The sequence below is a fragment of the Lynx rufus genome, unplaced genomic scaffold (assembly GCF_022079265.1).
Source record: "Lynx rufus isolate CCGP_SWC_20201006 ecotype Redwood Valley unplaced genomic scaffold, mLynRuf1.p SCAF_4, whole genome shotgun sequence".
Classification (NCBI taxonomy): Eukaryota; Metazoa; Chordata; class Mammalia; order Carnivora; family Felidae; genus Lynx; species Lynx rufus.
The window spans coordinates 138,119,348-138,140,139 of record NW_025814856.1 but is presented as its reverse complement, the minus strand read 5'-3'; the positions used below and the strand labels follow the sequence as shown (position 1 = coordinate 138,140,139).

Here is a 20,792-nt window from a genome sequence, read left to right as displayed (position 1 = left end):
AGATTGTGAATGAATAAAGTTCAGACAGCTTCCATGATTTACTGGGTACCAGACATGTGTAGGTCACCTCCATTTCAAACCTGCCCTCCTCAGCTGTGGCATCCATGTGCTGCTAATACTCAGACACCAGGTTGTTCATGTTGCTCTCAGTCTTGGTGAACTCCATCTTGTCCATGCCCAAGGCCAGTGCAGGAAGGCCTTGTGCCAGAACATGGTCAGTAACTGCTCTGATGTGTGCCTCAGAAGGTCTCAAGTGACAACTAAACTGCAGTTGTAACTCTAAGGAACTTAATTACCTGGCATGCTATATAAAGTGTTTGGAATCGGGTTAATTAGGTTTGGAAGACATACCCAAGTGAATGCATACAGTTTCAGAATAGTTTATGTTAAGCAAGTCTTTCTAGAAATAATTAAGTGTAGTGTTGATGATCTGGTTTGACCATCTCCAGCGTCTAATAATAAAATTATAGCATTAGCAGTAAGAACAAATTCCTTACATTTCTAGTCTCAATAGTTTTGATACATGTATTTAGTCTATCCCTTATCAAATTATTTAATGACCTGGTTCAAACAGTATAATTTTAAAAACCTGCAAGATTAAGGAACAAAGCATATTTATATTACACACTCTTCAGTCTATTATTTTCACTTATATTTAATTAGCACCAATACTGGCCTTTGTAGTAAAAATATGAGCTGTTATTCATATCTCTAACTTGATTGCAGTATGGATTCATACAATTCAATGCTAAATACTCACATAATTCATAACAAGTTCTGATTCATAGAATAAAATAAAATTAGAGGTTAATGTCATTCCTTAATGATGCTCCTACCAGGCTGAGAAAATAACAATCATTATTTGTGGAATAGCCATGCCTGAAAGGCACCTGGTCTTTATGATGAATATTGGCCTAAGAAGTCTAAATTTGCAATTTGTGATGGTAGAACATGATGGGCGAAAAATGGCAGCACTATTTAGATGACTGCTCCTTGAAAACCTACAATTGTAAAGATTTACCCATTCAGGCAATAATACATTCCTTGGATTAATTAGGATACACCAGCTGGAAAGTGTTCAAGATTACACATAGAGTGAATATTAGAGTGTTCTAGTTGTAGAAAAGCCTTAAGGTTTCAAATCATTACATATTAAAAATAACTTCCACCATCCAATCAGAAGGATATCTGGAAACTGCCATATTTAGGGAATTTTTTCTCAGAGTATAAAATATAAGAAAAGTGGGAGCTGCAAATACTAACTGGGATGTGGATTTGACAGTGTTACTGGGCACATATCACATCTTAAAATTTTCCCTTGTTCACTGACATGATATCTGGGGCAAACTTATCCCACAAGGATTGGTTATTCTTGACATTTTGGAAAGGAAAAATGTTTAAAGTATAATTTAAATTTAATATGATTTTAAGTAAGTTTTAAAACATCCATTGGACATGTTGCCTCGCTACAGTGGAAGATAATTTGTAATAATCTTTTCTGTTAGTTTTTAAATTATTTTTTCATAACTATGTGTATCAATACTTGAGTAGAATATAGCCTTATTTTTATCCAATACAAACCTACTTAATTTTATCTAATGATAGAGCAGTATGAATGGAAACTTTTTTTTTCCTCAAAAAAGCTACATACAGTTTGAGTGGATCTGAAATAACACTCAACTAGGACCATGCCTGGGATTCTTCTGTTAATAAGGTGACAGTAATAGAGAGGCTGTTTGACCAGCTGCTCAGACCAGGTCTCATCTGGTGTTTCAATCTTATTAAAGTATTCTAAGCATAATACTGGTCTTCAGGTTTGTTAAATTCAGAATATCACCATTATTCATCTAAAGGTACTGAGTTCATGCTTAAATTAACTAATTTAAAATTAGAAAATCAATGTATTAGTAAGTAACTTATATATAGAAAGATATATTCTATTTATAATTTCTCCCAGTGAATACGTTCAAGGAGGTATCTAAATTGCAAGACCTGTGAGCATCATTTTTAGCCAAAAAAAAAAAAAAAAAAGATTATTCATGACAGCACTGTGAACTGTCTTTTCAAAACTAGGAATAATTCTGTCTAGAAAACTGACATCTCCTTACACTTCCAGGGCCACTTATTATCCTAATTCACCAGCACTCTGAGCCAGGATATCAGAGTGCTGCAAGTTAATTAATTTCATTTATTTTTAAACATTTAAGAGTGTCATCTTTGGTGGAATTTTGGAGAGGCCCCAGTCCTTTGAGGAATTATGAGGATACCCTGGTCATGTGCTCCTTTTCATAGGTTTCTTCTACACTTACCTAATGTCTTTCTGTTTATGTTTATTCTCACTGAATTCAGTTTCATCAGGCATCATTTAGTAGTGAATTAAATTTTAGAAGTGTGCTGTATTTACATCATTGTTCATTCTGTACATTATAACCCCAAAATACCTCCACTCTACCAATCTTTCATTGGCGTCATTAAGAAGTTCCCAGAATATTTGATGCAATCTTCATTTCATAGCAGAAGAACACAGCCCTTTACTTCTTGGTTTCACTCTGTATTCTAATTTCCAAAAATGGATCTTCATTATTTTAATTACATGATACAATTTGACAACTAAATCCAAAGGTATCTTGCTCATCTCCAAATTTAGGAAGAGGAGAATTTAACAACCATAAAAACAAAATGATGTTAACAATAAAACACCCTTTTACCAATTACGTTTATTATATGCTATGAGATATTTATTTAGACAATAAGTTGATACGGGACTTTATAAAAGTTTATGAAGCGACACATAAAGATCTAGATCTCATATAAAACGCTTCAAATACCTTATGCTTGAGGTAATGGCATTAAATCTTTCTTGTGTATTTTTATAAATTTTGTATATATATCAAACAAATCTACAATGCCAAATTTTTCAAGTAGGTATTAAATGATTATTCTATACAACTAATAAATGACCTTTTTTCCATTTAATTGTGTATAAATTGACATTCTCACATTAATATGCATCATTCTACCTTATTTTTTAAACAGTTTTTTAGTGTTCCATTCTACAGAAATTAACATAATTAGATCTTTATGAATGAACTTATTCCCGGTTTTTTTAAATGTATTAAACAATGCTATAATAAGCAGTCTTGTTCACATATCTTTTTTTTTTATATGAAGTTTATTGACAAATTGGTTTCCATACAACACCCAGTGCTCATCCCAAAAGGTGCCCTCCTCAATACCCATCACCCACCCGCCCCTCCCTCCCACCCCCCATCAACCCTCAGTTTGTTCTCAGTTTTTAACAGTCTCTTATGCTTTGGCTCTCTCCCACTCTAACGTCCTTTTTTTTTTTTTTTCCCCTTCCCCTCCCCCATGGGTTCCTGTTAAGTTTCTCAGGATCCACATAAGAGTGAAACCATATGGTATCTGTCTTTCTCTGTATGGCTTATTTCACTTAGCATTACACTCTCCAGTTCCATCCACGTTGCTACAAAAGGCCATATTTCATTTTTTCTCATTGCCACGTAGTATTCCATTGTGTATATAAACCACAATTTCTTTCTCCATTCATCAGTTGATGGACATTTAGGCTCTTTCCATACTTTGGCTATTGTTGAGAGTGCTGCTATGAACATTGGGGTACAAGTGCCCCTATGCATCAGTACTCCTGTATCCCTTGGGTAGATTCCTAGCAGTGCTATTGCTGGGTCATAGGGTAGGTCTATTTTTAATTTTCTGAGGAACCTCCACACTGCTTTCCAGAGCGGCTGCACCAATTTGCATTCCCACCAACAGTGCAAGAGGGTTCCCGTTTCTCCACATCCTCTCCAGCATCTATAGTCTCCTGATTTGTTCATTTTGGCCACTCTGACTGGCGTGAAGTGATACCTGAGTGTGGTTTTGATTTGTATTTCCCTGATAAGGAGCGACGCTGAACATCTTTTCATGTGCCTGTTGGCCATCTGGATGTCTTCTTTACAGAAGTGTCTATTCATGTCTTCTGCCCATTTCTTCACTGGGTTATTTGTTTTTCGTGTGTGGAGTTTGGTGAGCTCTTTATAGATTTTAGATACTAGCCCTTTGTGCGATATGTCATTTGCAAATATCTTTTCCCATTCCGTTGGTTGCCTTTTAGTTTTGTTGGTTGTTTCCTTGGCTGTGCAGAAGCTTTTTATCTTCATAAGATCCCAGTAATTCACTTTTGCTTTTAATTCCCTTGCCTTTGGGGATGTGTCGAGTAAGAGATTGCTACGGCTGAGGTCAGAGAGGTCTTTTCCTGCTTTCTCCTCTAAGGTTCTGATGGTTTCCTGTCTCACATTTAGGTCCTTTATCCATTTTGAGTTTATTTTTGTAAATGGTGTGAGAAAGTGGTCTAGTTTCAACCTTCTGCATGTTGCTGTCCAGTTCTCCCAGCACCATTTGTTAAAGAGGCTGTCTTTTTTCCATTGGATGTTCTTTCCTGCTTTGTCAAAGATGAGTTGGCCATATGTTTGTGGGTCTAGTTCTGGGGTTTCTATTCTATTCCATTGGTCTGTGTGTCTGTTTTTGTGCCAATACCATGCTGTCTTGATGATGACAGCTTTGTAGTAGAGGCTGAAGTCTGGGATTGTGATGCCTCCTGCTTTGGTCTTCTTCTTCAAAATTCCTTTGGCTATTCGGGGCCTTTTGTGGTTCCATATGAATTTTAGGATTGCTTGTTCTAGTTTCGAGAAGAATGCTGGTGCAATTTTGATTGGGATTGCATTGAATGTGTAGATAGCTTTGGGTAGTATTGACATTTTGACAATATTTATTTTTCCAATCCATGAGCAGGGAATGTCTTTCCATTTCTTTAAATCTTCTTCAATTGCCTTCATAAGCTTTCTATAGTTTTCAGCATACAGATCCTTTACATCTTTGGTTAGATTTATTCCTAGGTATTTTATGCTTCTTGGTGCAATTGTGAATGGGATCAGTTTCTTTATTTGTCTTTCTGTTGCTTCATTGTTAGTGTATAAGAATGCAACTGATTTCTGTACATTGATTTTGTATCCTGCAACTTTGCTGAATTCATGTATCAGTTCTAGCAGACTTTTGGTGGAGTCTATCGGATTTTCCATGTATAATATCATGTCATCTGCAAAAAGCGAAAGCTTGACTTCATCTTTGCCAATTTTGATGCCTTTGATTTCCTTTTGTTGTCTGATTGCTGATGCTAGAACTTCCAGCACTATGTTGAACAACAACGGTGAGAGTGGGCATCCCTGTCGTGTTCCTGATCTCAGGGAAAAAGCTCTCAGTTTTTCCCCATTGAGGATGATGTTAGCTGTGGGCTTTTCATAAATGGCTTTTATGATCTTTAAGTATGTTCCTTCTATCCCGACTTTCTCAAGGGTTTTTATTAAGAAAGGGTGCTGGATTTTGTCAAAGGCCTTTTCTGCATCGATTGACAGGATCATATGGTTCTTCTCTTTTTTTTTTTGTTAATGTGATGTATCACGTTGATGGATTTGCGAATGTTGAACCAGCCCTGCATCCCAGGAATGAATCCCACTTGATCATGGTGAATAATTCTTTTTATATGCTGTTGAATTCGATTTGCTAGTATCTTATTGAGAATTTTGGCATCCATATTCATCAGGGATATTGGCCTGTAGTTCTCTTTTTTTACTGGGTCTCTGTCTGGTTTAGGAATCAAAGTAATACTGGCTTCATAGAATGAGTCTGGAAGTTTTCCTTCCCTTTCTATTTCTTGGAATAGCTTGAGAAGGATAGGTATTATCTCTGCTTTAAACGTCTGGTAGAACTCCCCTGGGAAGCCATCTGGTCCTGGACTCTTATTTGTTGGGAGATTTTTGATAACCGATTCAATTTCTTCGCTGGTTATGGGTCTGTTCAAGCTTTCTATTTCCTCCTGATTGAATTTTGGAAGAGTGTGGGTGTTCAGGAATTTGTCCATTTCTTCCAGGTTGTCCAATTTGTTGGCATATAATTTTTCATAGTATTCCCTGATAATTGTTTGTATCTCTGAGGGATTGGTTGTAATCATTCCATTTTCATTCATGATTTTATCTATTTGGGTCATCTCCCTTTTCTTTTTGAGAAGCCTGGCTAGAGGTTTGTCAATTTTGTTTATTTTTTCAAAAAACCAACTCTTGGTTTCGTTGATCTGCTCTACAGTTTTTTTAGATTCTATATTGTTTATTTCTGCTCTGATCTTTATTATTTCTCTTCTTCTGCTGGGTTTAGGCTGCCTTTGCTGTTCTGCTTCTATTTCCTTTAGGTGTGCTGTTAGATTTTGTATTTGGGATTTTTCTTGTTTCTTGAGATAGGCCTGGATTGCAATGTATTTTCCTCTCAGGACTGCCTTCGCTGCGTCCCAAAGCGTTTGGATTGTTGTATTTTCATTTTCGTTTGTTTCCATATATTTTTTGATTTCTTCTCTAATTGCCTGGTTGACCCACTCATTCGTTAGTAGGGTGTTCTTTAACCTCCATGCTTTTGGAGGTTTTCCAGACTTTTTCCTGTGGTTGATTTCAAGCTTCATAGCATTGTGGTCTGAAAGTATGCATGGTATAATTTCAATTCTTGTAAACTTATGAAGGGCTGTTTTGTGACCCAGTATATGATCTATCTTGGAGAATGTTCCATGTGCACTCGAGAAGAAAGTATATTCTGTTGCTTTGGGATGCAGAGTTCTAAATATATCTGTCAAGTCCATCTGATCCAGTGTCTCATTCAGGGCCCTTGTTTCTTTATTGACCGTGTGTCTAGATGATCTATCCATTTCTGTAAGTGGGGTGTTAAAGTCCCCAGCAATTACCACATTCTTGTCAATAAGGTTGCTTCTGTTTATGAGTAATTGTTTTATATATTTGGGGGCTCCGGTATTCGGCGCATAGACATTTATAATTGTTAGCTCTTCCTGATGGATAGACCCTGCAACTATTATATAATGTCCTTCTTCATCTCTTGTTACAGCCTTTAATTTAAAGTCTAGTTTGTCTGATATAAGTATGGCTACTCCAGCTTTCTTCTGGCTTCCAGTAGCATGATAAATAGTTCTCCATCCCCTCACTCTGAATCTAAAGGTGTCCTCAGGTCTAAAATGAGTCTCTTGTAGACAGCAAATAGATGGGTCTTGTTTTTTTTATCCATTCTGATACCCTATGTCTTTTGGTTGGCGCATTTAATCCATTTACATTCAGTGTTATTATAGAAAGATACGGGTTTAGAGTCATTGTGATGTCTGTCTGTTTTATGCTTGTAGTGACGTCTCTGGTACTTTGTCTCACAGGGTCCCCCTTAGGATCTCTTGTAGGGCTGGTTTAGTGGTGACAAATTCCTTCAGTTTTTGTTTGTTTGGGAAGATCTTTATCTCTCCTTCTATTCTAAATGACAGACTTGCTGGATAAAGGATTCTTGGCTGCATATTTTTGCTGTCTAGCACCCTGAAGATCTCGTGCCAATTCTTTCTGGCCTGCCAAGTTTCAAAAGAGAGATCAGTCACGAGTCTTATAGGTCTCCCTTTATATGTGAGGGCACGTTTACCCCTTGCTGCTTTCAGAATTTTCTCTTTATCCTTGTATTTTGCCAGTTTCACTATGATATGTCGTGCAGAAGATCGATTCAAGTTACGTCTGAAGGGAGTTCTCTGTGCCTCTTGGATTTCAATGCCTTTTTCCTTCCCCAGTTCAGGGAAGTTCTCAGCTATTATTTCTTCAAGTACCCCTTCAGCACCTTTCCCTCTCTCTTCCTCCTCTGGGATACCAATTATGCGTATATTATTTCTTTTTAGTGTATCACTTAGTTCTCTAATTTTCCCCTCATACTCCTGGATTTTTTTATCTCTCTTTTTCTCAGCTTCCTCTTTTTCCATAACTTTATCTTCTAGTTCACCTATTCTCTCCTCTGCCTCTTCCATCCGAGCCGTGGTGGTTTGCATTTTGTTTTCCATTTCCTTTAAAGCGTTTTTCAGCTCCTCGTGACTGTTCCTTAGTCCCCTGATGTCTGTAGCAAGAGATTCTCTGCTGTCCTGTATGCTGTTTTCCAGCCCAGCGATTAATTTTATGACTATTATTCTAAATTCACTTTCTGTTATATTATTTAAATCCTTTTTGATCAGCTCATTAGCTGTTGTTATTTCCTGGAGATTGTTCTGAGGGGAATTCTTCCGCTTGGTCATTTTGGATAGTCCCTGGTGTGGTGAGGGCCTGCAGGGCACTTCCCCTGTGCTGTGGTGTATAACTGGAGTTGGTGGGCGGGGCCGCAGTCCGACCTGATGTCTGCCCCCAGCCCACCGCTGGGGCCACAGTCAGACTGGTGTGTGCCTTCTCTTCCCCTCTCCTAGGGGCGGGATTCACTGTGGGGTGGCGTGGCCCGTCTGGGCTACTTGCACACTGCCAGGCTTGTGATGCTGGGGATCTGGCGTATTAGCTGGGGTGGGAAGGCAAGGTGCACGGCGGCAGGGGGGGCAGGCTTAGCTCGCTTCTCCTTAGGTGATCCACTTCAGGAGGGGCCCTGTGGCAGCCAGAGGGAGTCAGATCGCTGCCGGAGGTTTGGCTCCGCAGAAGCACAGAGTTGGGTGTTCGCGCGGAGCGAGCAAGTTCCCTGGCAGGAACCAGTTCCCTTTGGGATTTTGGCTGGGGGATGGGCGGGGGAGATGGCGCTGGTGAGCGCCTTTGTTCCCCGCCAAACTGAGCTCTGTCCTCCGGGGCTCCGCAGCTCACCCTCCCTTTGTCCTCCAGCCTTCCCGCTTTCCGAGCAGAGCTGTTAACTTATGACCTCCCAGACGCTAAGTTGCGCTTGCTGTCGGAACACAGTCCGTCAGGCCCCTCCGCTTTTGCAAGCCGGACTCGGGGGCTCTGCTTGGCCGGCGAGCCGCCCCTCCGCCCCGGCTCCCTCCCGCCAGTCCGTGGAGCGCGCACCGCCTCGCCGCCCTTCCTACCCTCTTCCGTGGGCCTCTCGTCTGCACTTGGGTCCGGTGACTCTGTTCTGCTAATCCTCTGGCGGTTTTCTGGGTTATTTAGGCAGGTGTAGGTGGAATCTAAGAGATCAGCAGGACGCGCGGTGAGCCCAGCGTCCTCCTACGCCGCCATCTTCCCAGAATCCCTCTTGTTCACATATCTTGATGGACTTGTGCAAATTTATCTTTAGGGCATATTCTTACAAGATAAATTGATGAGACAAGGAATATATATATATATATATGTATCTTGAAAAGGATGATTATTTGTCTAATCACCCTCTAAATAAACTGTTCTTATCTACATTCCACAACAAAATACCAGAGGCCGGTTGTCTCATATGTTTTTAAGCATTTACGTTTCAACTCAGGTAAACAGCGGCACATAATTAATTTTAATCATATCTCACTAAAAGATAAGCCAATAGTACACAGGGCCAATACATCTCAGACCCTCCTTTCATTTTTCTTTCTTCCTTCCTCTTCTCCTTTTCCTTCGTCATCATATTCTCTTCTTAAGCTCATATATAGTCCAGGATATTACTTACAGATTACAATTCATTATATTTGGTTTTGATTTTATAATTTTAATAATAAAAACTATTTATTTAAAATCAGATAAATGAGCAGTCACAGAGAATGTATTTGTAAGATTTTCCTCTGGACTGACCATGCACAGCACAAAACTGGGTTTGTAAACACATACACAAAAGACAAAACAACAGGCCTGTAAAACCAAAATACTGCAGATGTGGTATTAGGTAGTTATTTAGTCTTTTGGGGTAAGGATCCTAAATCAGTTTGTTTATTTTTATTTTTATTTTTACCACATCACACTATACACTACATATATTTACAGAATTTGCATTTTCCTCAGAGATTCTATGGAACAGGAAAAAAGATCTCTCTCTACATAAAAAAGTAGAACCTTCCACGCCTTTTTTTTTTTTGTATATTTATTTGAGATGTATGTCTAAGGACATCTATGGAGTAAGAATATAAAAAGTCCTATTTTGTGATTATGATGATTCCTGTGTGTATGTGTAAGATTTGATGTATAAAAGGAATAAAATAGTTATTTTAAAAATCACAGTACATTAATTCAAGGTTTGCACTTATTAAAATTGTATTCTGGGGGCGCCTGAGTGGCTCAGTCGGTTGAGCGTCTGACTTCGGCTCAGGTCACGATCTCGCGGTCCGTGAGTTCGAGCCCCGCGTCGGGCTCTGGGCTGACAGCTCGGAGCCTGGAGCCTGGAGCCTGCTTCGGATTCTGTGTCTCCCTCTCTCTCTGCCCCTAACCCCACTCTCTCTCTCTCTCTCTCTCTCTCTCAAAAATAAACATTAAAAAAAATTGTATTCTGAAGTCTAATGGGGTGTAATCAGATCTTAATGTTTTAAATCATCTCTGGTCAGATTAAGGAACAAGTTGAGCCACGTACTTTTGTGTCCTCATGGGTTGAAATTATCCAAGTGTTTTAATTTAAGAGTGAATGCTTGTAAATATACCATTTGAGTGCCTAATCAGATATAATTATTTACATGATAGATAAATACACTCTTGCTACTTGGCAGACGCAATAGTAAGAAGTACAATAAATATGTATACTGGGATCGCAAGGATATTTTTGTTCTCCAGGGCTGATATAGTAGACAAGCACATAAGCACAAACATATATTGCTTGGAGGAGTGGTAGAATTAATACATAGTGCTTTTTCCAACTGAGAATGTAAGCCAGAAATGGAGCTGTGCACCTAAGCAATCATTCTTGGTTTAAATTTGCACTTACCTCAACAAGTGACTAGTCATTAGTGAGACTGCTAATCCCATAAATGGAAAGGATGTCTGATTCCAATTTCTCTCAGTAAATAGATTTGCATTGCCAAGCCAATTCCAGGAAGCTTTACAAAGGGTTTAATGTTGCATGAGCTTGCTCAGGTAAGGATACATTAAAATAAACCTTCACTTTTTCTTCAATAGAAATAGTTTGATTCACATTGTATTTACTTTTTCAATGTTAGCAAACCTTAGAGAAAAGCAGATCATCTGGAAACTTATTTTGTTCAGGCTGTCAGAGATAGAAAATCTACATTACACAAAGAGCAAGATCTTGAGGAAAATGATCCTTAATATGAACAACTATTTCATATACCAATTAATTACTTCAGTTTTCCCTTTAATAGACGTTGCAGGTGTTGCATAAATTCTTCATTATCTACATTATGGTGATGCTTTCATAGTGTAAACATATGTCATAATTTATCAAGATGGTACATTTTAAATATGTGTTCTTTATGTTTAAATAAACATGTAAAACTATGTACACTGTATTTTTGGTTTGTTTTTAAACAGCAAAACTCAATTTCCTCAAAAATCCTATAGAAAGTTTGATGTATACATAGATATACACATAAATTTTATGGATTTAAGTAGGGATACCCATGCAACTTCTTCCTTTCCCTTTGCTTATGATCTCTGAGACAACCCTAATGAAGCCAACATCCTCAGACTCAGGGTAGAAAGCTGATATATTATGTTGCTCTGTTCATGGAAGGCATAAAATACAATTTTTTCATAAAAATATTTTCAATAATATATTGAATAAGAAATTAAGGTTTTGAGACATAAAGGCCTAAACATTAACTCTGCCCAAATAGTTACTTATAAACATCACCTTTTTATAGTACCTAATGTATTACTACTATGGTCCTCAGAATTTCTTCCTGAAAATCCATAAATTTCTTAAGTCCTCTGTAAAATGTGACTTTTATTTACAGAAGAGAAGCCAAAGCTTTTGAGAAATCATGTGACTTTTCCCAGTCATTTGGGTAGTAAAGGATAAAGCAAAGATTCAACCCTTATCTATCTCCTCCAAGTTCCCTTATGACTTGTATGTATATGAAGATATCCTAGACGTTCAAAGACTTCAAAATACTGACTCATAGAACATCAGAGTTGAAAGAAATATTAGAAATAATTATATTAAATCTCTTTAATAAATAAATTGGAGGCAGACAAAATGTCTACTCTGAGGTCTTACTTGTTATAATGGAACTCTTTGGATTCTCTCCACTCAACCTACCTTTCATTATCAAAAAGACCTATCTGCTTAGACCTTGCAAATGGGTATAAAAAATAATGAAAGTGTGTGAGTTAGAAGCTACTTGATTGTTTTGTTTTATTTTTGTTGTTTGTTTAGTCTTCAGTAGAGTTGATTTCCTGAAACAGGAATATGAGACTGGAAAGGTTCGCTATTCTTTTCGATTCTCAGGTTTCCTCTTATTCTCTAGATCATCATTTCTCCCTTCACTGCTACTGAAAAATTAAGTTTAATTGGAGACATTTTTTTTTTAGTTGATGACAACAGAGCAATGGCTACAAAGAGTTTTGGAAAAATTAAGTCAAACCTATAATTCTATGCTAAATGATAGAGTAGGTTAACAAGATAAAAATATTTTCAGATTTTCAAGGGATCAGCATGCCTGAAAGACCATATTGAGTTTCCATATTGGTCCTTGTTCCAATCTAAATTCACTTATTGCAAAAATGTACATCAGATAGACATTCTCAAATGCCAATATTTGTGATATTCTTACTCATGTTTTAATCTATATTTTCTCTATCACATTAAATAGAGTTAAATAACACAAAGAAATGCATTCACACATAAATACATACACTATCACACATACAGCTTGTGTACGCATGAACAAATATTCTCTGTAACAAATATAATTGTCAGTACTACTTCTTTATAGTGTTTTAAGTTGTTATTTCATACTAGATCTCTACTATTGATTAATTCACTGGGACAGATGTATTTTTGACGTAGAAAAAAACTGAATTATTCAGGACAGGTTCAGATCCATTTTACCGAAAGTTAAAGATCATTTTAGGGGCTCCTGGGTGGCTCAGTGGGTGGAGTGTTCAACTGCGGCTCAGGTCATGATGTCACGGTTCATGAGTTTGAGCCCCACATTGAGTTCTGCTCTGACAGTATGAAGCCTGCTTGGGATACTCTCTCCTTCTCCTCTCTCTCTGCCCCTCCCCCAATCATTCTCTCTCTCTCTCTCTCTCTCTCTCTCTCTCTCTCTCTCTAAATAGATAAATAAACTTAAAATGAAATGAAATACTCTGTCTCCTTTAAAATTATATCATTCGTTATTCCTTTTTCTACTTTGACCAAGTCAATATAGAAATGCAGCCTTTAAACAAAGATATGGTGCAATATAATCAAGTGGAGTTTTTACAGGGCACATGCTGGCTTCTCAAAATATTGATCTCCAAAAGTAAATGGAACAACACATTGATCTAGGAAGAACAAAAAGCAGGGGGGAGCCAGATAATGGGCGAGGTACTCTTCTTCACAAAGAATAGAGCACATCTTGCAGAGACAATTGAAGGAAGACTAGAAAGGTGAAAGTGTGGAGAGATTTTAAAGTGAAATGAAGGGAATTTTTAGAAAATAAATCTTACTTTAAAAGTACAAGGTGAAGCCAAGAGCAGAGAATAGAGTTTTGAGGAGAGTCCCAGAGAAAGGAAAAGCACATTAGGGTGGAGTTTAGTTCTGGCTTATGTCTAAACAGAGGGGATTTGAGGAAGTCACCCAATCTTACTAGGTCAGTTTTCTCATATGTTCATTAAAAAGCTGGTCTGTTCCAGTGACAATCATGTTCTACTCATAAAACTGGCCCCAAATTCAACTCCTGGAGTTTATCTTGGGCAGAATCTATGGGATCAAACAACTTATAAAGTTCTTTCCAATTGTAAATTACCAGTATATTTACTAAGATAAGTTGTATTAGGATTACTAAATCAAGGAGTATCTCAGGTCACTTTGATGACAAGAAAATATAATAAATTGACTTTACAAAAAGGAATGAAAGTGTACAGTGGTGCTTAACCTGGATACACTATTTTGATAGATGGTACCACCATCCACAAATTCACAAAGTCCATAAACCTGGGAATCATTCCAATCTTTTTCCTTTGACTCTTTCCTCTTTCCCTATTACCACTAAACACTCACAGGTAATCAGTGTCCAACTCCTGACAATTCTACCATTACCACTAAAATCTGCCCCCAAACCAAACAACTAATGTTCAGTTCCTCCTGCCTCCAATCTTACAATCTACTTCATTCTCTCTACTATTAAGACAGACAGAGATAAATCTAAAAGTCAAATTGGACCTCACAAACACTAGCATAAAACTTCCAGCATTCCTCATTTTGTAGAGTCACACTGTCCAATATGGTAATGCCAAATCACATATGACTACAGAGTACTCAAAACTGGGCTAGCCCAAATTAAGAATATCTGTGACTATAAAATCTATCCCACATTTCTAACACTTTGTAGAAATAAAAAAGTAAAAATGCCTTTTATTTTGTATTTTGATTATTGATTTGCTAATATTCTGTATATATCGGTTTAAATAAGCATATTATTACAATAATTTCACCTACTTTTTAATGTTTCCACTAGAAAATTTAAAATTGCATATGTGTTTTATGTAATATTTCTATTGGACAGTATTTTTTTGCACAAATGATAACAGGATTTGGGGACCAAGTAAAAGTCACAAATGTAGTACATCTTGCTCAAAAATGACAAAAAAAGTGCTCTTAAAGGTACTAAATCTTCTTTTCTTCCATGGCCTCTCTCTCAACTTGTTATGGATTTCCTTAGTTGCTATTTAATATTGCATTTCCTTCAGCATATACAAATGTTGTGCAAGGGCACTGCTGGGCAAAGAGAAATGCAGACCCTCATGACTCAGCTCAGCTGCTACCCACCAGCTACTGGGTTACCTCTTCTTACTGCACTGGTTAGACATCCCTGAAATTGGTTGGGTCTTCTAGAGGATTGTTGTCAATTTGTGAATTATGGTTGATTGGTATGACAAGAAATAATTTCACCGGTTTTAATGACAGCATTTCAGTAAAATAAAATAGAATATATCAGGAAGAAAGAGTAAATAAAATGTTAGGGTACATAGAAATTAGTGAAATGTAAGTATTATTTTGAATATGTGTGTGAATATGTGTGTGTATGTGTGTGTAAGAGGTCATATAATAAAATCTGTATTTTCCACAAATGGTGTTTAAAAAAGTTTGAAAACACTCAAGTTACCACATAAATGGCTTTATAATTCTGACCCTGCCTGTACTTCTATTCTAAAATCTTAAATTTCAGCCATAGTTTCCTGCACATTCTATAAACCATTCTTTCCAAGAATAATTCTACATGCTGATTGTGTCTCCTCATATACCCCAGTCGGTCTGGCAAAATCTTACTCAGTTTTTTTATTCTTAGTTAAAATACCATCTTCTCTGTGAACCCTTCCCACAACTCCTTTATACTTCCCTCCCCTTACTGTTTTGAACTAGAGTTTGGGTAGATCTCTAATAACTGGAAAGAGGTGATAGCAAGACAATCTCTAAAACCTTGAAAGGTGGCAGGCAAATAGCATCTTTGACCAAATATTGTCACACATACATTTATTAGCAAGTAGGAACCAAACCTAATACAAACTATTGTGTGGGCTTAGGGTATCTTGGCATTGGGGTTTTTCAAAACACTGTTAATGAAAAATTACATAAGGCAAATGTGACTACATTTTGGGGGCAGGTTTTGGAAACCAAAACTCTGTGGACTAAGTCCTTTAACAACCTAACTGGAGATTGATGCCTGAATATATTACATATAAGGCCAACTAGATTCTTAGGCCCATTTCCCCATGCTAGGGAAAAGTGAGGGTATCTCTCAAATATCTTAGGTGGGACACACACACACACACACACACACACACACACACACACACAATGTACTAAATTCTTAAGAAAGCCAATTGCTAATTTTCATTAGCTAACTAGTCATTAATTTCACCAACACAAATCTAACTGTAGTAAATTCACTGGTGTAGATTAAATAAGGATAACTGAAGCATGTAGCAGCTGTGTGTGGAGATCATTCCGATTAAAATTAATCTGGATTGTGAGTTATTGATTAGGTAGAACCATACTTAAGCAGTAAACCACCGTGTACATAATAATCTATGGATAAATTATTTTTGAGTTAATGGAATATAATACAAAACTAGAAAGTATGGCTATGGTCAACGTGGCTTGACTGTTGGAGGTCAATTATAATGTGTTTTAAAATTAGTTCAGGTCACAGGTATACTAGTACCAATAGATATGAAAGTCAAAAACATGGAAGAATTCTGATGATTAGTATACCAATAATCTCTCTCTCACCCCCCACATGTATATCTATATATCATATATCTATATCTATCTATATATCATCTATATCTATCTATCTATCTATCTATCTATCTATCTATCTATCTATAACTTAAAGATCACAGATTTTTTTTTTCTGAAAGTTCTTCAGACTATTAAAACCTGTGCTCTACCTTTAGGAAAATTAAATTGTCTCTCTTCTATGCACCCAAAATGTTAGGATTATTCCATGATTGAAACTTATTATTAGTGAAAGAGAGGAACACAGTGTTTTTTCCTCATTTTTGATTAAGTCCACAACAGTATACATGTTATCATACCAAGATGAGTGTGAGTTGAAATCCCATCCTTAAATGAAAAATTACTAAGTTTTCTAGAGACTTTTTCTGTGCTTCATGGACCCCAGGGCATTATCATAGATTTATGAAGTCAGATAAAGTGAAAGTAGAGTGATTGGTAAATAATTTTATTTGGAGAGAATCCCTACCCTAATTAGAATCCCTACCCCACCCCACTTTTTATGAACAAAGAGAAGGTACTCCCTATAATTCTAAAGCTAATGAAATGTATGGAAGGAGCAGGGAGACCTTCAACATACCTGAAGTGTTCCCTGTCTTTCAGACACACCTAAGTTAGTATCTCATAACTGTGAAAATCAAAGTAGCCAGAAAACTAGGAACTTCTAGAAGACAAAAGAAGGGCTCTTTGAAGTAAAGCCAGAGAGTGAGGGTTGTTGCTTTTCTGGAATTGGCCTGGTCACCCAGAGTTTGTCAGGGAAAGGGCAAAGGAGAAGTGAACGTTTCCTACGCACCAGATGTGGATGCAATGAGATACGGTCATGGAATTGGTGGAGGTGGACAAAAAGAATTCAGAGTAAGAGCCTGGAAATGTGATCCTTAATGTGCAGGGGTCACAGAAAGAGCCTGAAAAGGCCACCCAAAGTAGTTACTCTTCAGCCAAGGTTAAAGGAATTTCTAGAGGAAAAAAAAAAAAGTCAGAAACTTTTGAAGAACTTAGGGATAGTGAAAGTTGACTTCCCCAAGAGTCAGGAGCATTCAAGGAAGCTGTTTAATTTTTTTAACATTTATTTATTTTTGAGAGACAGAGAGAGACAGAGAACAAGTGGGGGAACAGCAGAGAGAGGGAGACACAGAATCCAAAGCAGGCTCCAGGCTTTGACATGTCAACACAGAGTCTGACACAGGACTTGAACTCACAAACTGCAAGATCACGACCTGAGCTGAAGTTGAAGGCTTAACTGACTGAGCCACCCAGGCACCCCTAAAGAGGCTGTTTTAAATGTCTCCATGTTCTAAATGAAACTTTGGTTCAACATTACTTATCATCAGAGAAACATAAATCTAAGCCACAATGAGATACCACCTCATACCTGTCAGAATGGCTAAAATTAACAACTCAGGAAATTATAGATATTGGCAAGGATGTGGAGAAAGGGGAACACTTTTGCACTGTTGGTGGGAGTGCAAACTGGTATAGCCACTCTGGAAAACAGCATGGATATTCCTCAAAAAGTTAAAAATAGAACTACCCTACAACCCAGCAACTGCCCTACTAAATATTTATCCAAAGGACACTAAAATGCTGATTTGAAGGGGGCATATGCATCCCAAAGTTTACAGCAGCACTATCAACAAAAGCCAAATTATGGAAAGAGTCCAAATGTCCAACAACTGATGAATGGATAAAGAAGATGTGACACACACACACACACACACACACACACACACACATACACACACACAATGGAATATTACGTGGCAATCCACAAGAATGAAATCATGCCATTTGAACAACAACATTGGAATTACAGTGATTATGTTACGCGAAATAAGTCAGTGAGAGAAAGATAAATATCATATGATTTCCCTCATATGTGGGATTTAAGAAACAAAACATAAACATAGGGGAAGGGAAGGAAAATAAAATAAAAACAGAGAGGGATGGGCACTGAGGAGGGCAATGGTTGGAATGAACACTGGTGTTACATGTAACTGATTAAACACTGGGTTGTACTCCAGAAACCAGTACTACACTGAATGCTAACTAACTTGAATTTAAACAAACAAACAAACAAACAAACTTTGGTCCATGTATCACTTTAATGAAGTAGCATTAATGTAGTATGACTAACCAATTTTTTTCTGGCTCACAACAAGAATTCAACAATGGCACAGGATTTTCTAAGATCATTCTATTAATTTTCTAGTGTTTCTCTATTATTTGCAATGGCCAAAATGAGGGTGTACCCCTCAAGTCTTCCATCAAAAGAACCTGTTATGAGGAGTTAGTTAGCAGACATCCTGCAGCCTTGGTATCTGTCATAGCACTCATATTCAGATGTGCCCTCCCCAGACTCTTTCCAGAGTAAGGACTAAGAAGAGTCAGGTACTACATCTGGAATATTCATATCCATGTAGAACTTATTTTTTTATCTTTATTTTTAACTTTATTCATTTTTGATAGACACAGCATGAGTGGGGAAGGGGCAGACAGAGAGGGAGACACAGAATCTGAAGTACGCTCCAGGCTCTGAGCTGTCAGCACAGAGCCTTGAAGCGGGGCTCAAACTCAGAAACTGAGAGATCATGACCTGAGCCGAAGTCAGACGCTCAACCGACTGAGCCACCCAGGTGCCCCTCCATGTGGAACTTCTTTAGAGGGTATTCCTTGCTCTCGGGTTCCTAGAGCTGGACTGAAATGTTCTCAAAGCAGCACCACAAATTAGTTCTCTTTCTACTCAATTCTGTTTTCTTCCAACTCTCCACTCACGCCATACCTCTCTGTTTACAAATGTTGCTCTCGTAGCTTGCTGGAAAATGGTTACTTCTAAATGTGAAGAAAGAAAAAAGCTCTAGACATTTTAAGCCTAAGTCTTAGTACTAATGAACCAAAATTCGAATTCTACTTGTATGATACTTGTAGCTCTATTTATGTTCCTCAAATTATTTGAAATGGTTTTAATGTCAGTGTGATTGACCTCTCATGTTAATTGTAATGTGAGCAGAGACTGAAATATTTGGTCATTGTGATGATTACAAATCACACTTATGTTCACTAAAGGATACCACCTACTATCTATCTAGCCTCGATATATGTATACATGCACGTGTGTGGGGTACACAGAGTGTGTGTAAAGTATGACCTGTATATACACAGATGAAAGTACTCAATACAAAATCTTAATATCTGCTTCGCAAGTATTACTCAAGTTAAATAAGTGACATGTGGAAATGGTTACCTTTATTCTGCCTGTGCCATCTGTGTAACCTTTGCTGGGCTGTTGTAAAATAAGTGACACTTTAAATTCATGGTAATGGGAACAGTTGCTTCCTGGTTTCATTGAAAGAAATGTCTATATCAATACGGTATTCCCTATATGTTCATTATTACTATTTAAAATCAACAATTTTACTGTTAACCATCCTGTATCTTACATATTTAATGTAACACCATTTAAATTGGTAAGGTCAGAACCTAGCACGGGGGACAGTGGAACAGTAAGCATGGAGATAAACCTTCTAGCATTGCAGATTCTAAAATAAGCACAATGTTATGCTAAAAATATTTAAAGGTGGCTGTGCACTGGAAATAACACAGTATAATGAAACAAAAGCCCCTGACTAGTCTGATTCAATAACACATACCGACACATACGTACAAACTAGCAGAAGATAAGAATTAAAACCAATGAAATAAGAAAACAAAACATAAATGCCACAGATAAAATTAATGAAACCAAACCTAGTGCTCTGAGATCAGAAAGATAAGACTGATCAAGGAAAACAGAGAAAAGAGAAAAATGACAATATTAGGAATTAAGGGGGAAGGTGGACTTCTATAGTTTCGATTGCCATTAAAAGAAAAACAAAGAAACACAGCACCAGAAAACATGAAATGCTTAGGTACAAATATAACAGAATATATTCAAGATCTATATGCAAAAAAAATATTTAATACACTGACAAGAAGAATCAAAGAATGCCTACATAAATTAAGATGTGCCCTCTTTTCATGGAATAAATTATCAATTAAAAGGCCATTTTCTTCCTAAATCAATCCATCAGTTTTATTCAATCCCAGTAAAAATCCAAGAGGCTCTGCCCACCCCCCCCCCCCACGCAGCCAACAAAGAAAACTGAACTGATCTCAAAATTAAAACAGAGGAACTAAATTAGTCAACACAATTTTGAAACAGAAGAAATTATTTGGAGGATTCTCATGATTTAATTTCAAGAGTTGCCAGAAGCTACCATAAACAAGATAATGGGATATTGACAAAAGGAAGGGTACAACAATCAATGGAAAAAATTATAGTCCAAAACTATATGACTACATATATTGTCAATTGATTTTCAAAGAAGTTGTGAAGTAAACTGAATGGAGAAAGTATAGACTTTTCAACAAATTGCCCTGGAACATCTTGACTACACACACACACACACACACACACACACACACACACACACACAGTGAACATTGCAAATGCCTCACATCATATAAAAAATAACAAAATGATTATAAACCTAAATATGAACTTAAAATCATACATCTTTCATAAGAAAAGATAGGAAAATATGTGATCT

The 20,792-nt window shown here is 37.2% G+C and overlaps 1 pseudogene; it reads right to left on the bottom strand.

The window, feature by feature from the left end:
• Positions 1-112: 112 nt before the first annotated feature.
• The window catches only part of LOC124523457 (ADP-sugar pyrophosphatase-like), a 139,421-nt pseudogene continuing 118,741 nt past the window's right edge, over positions 113-20,792 (bottom strand).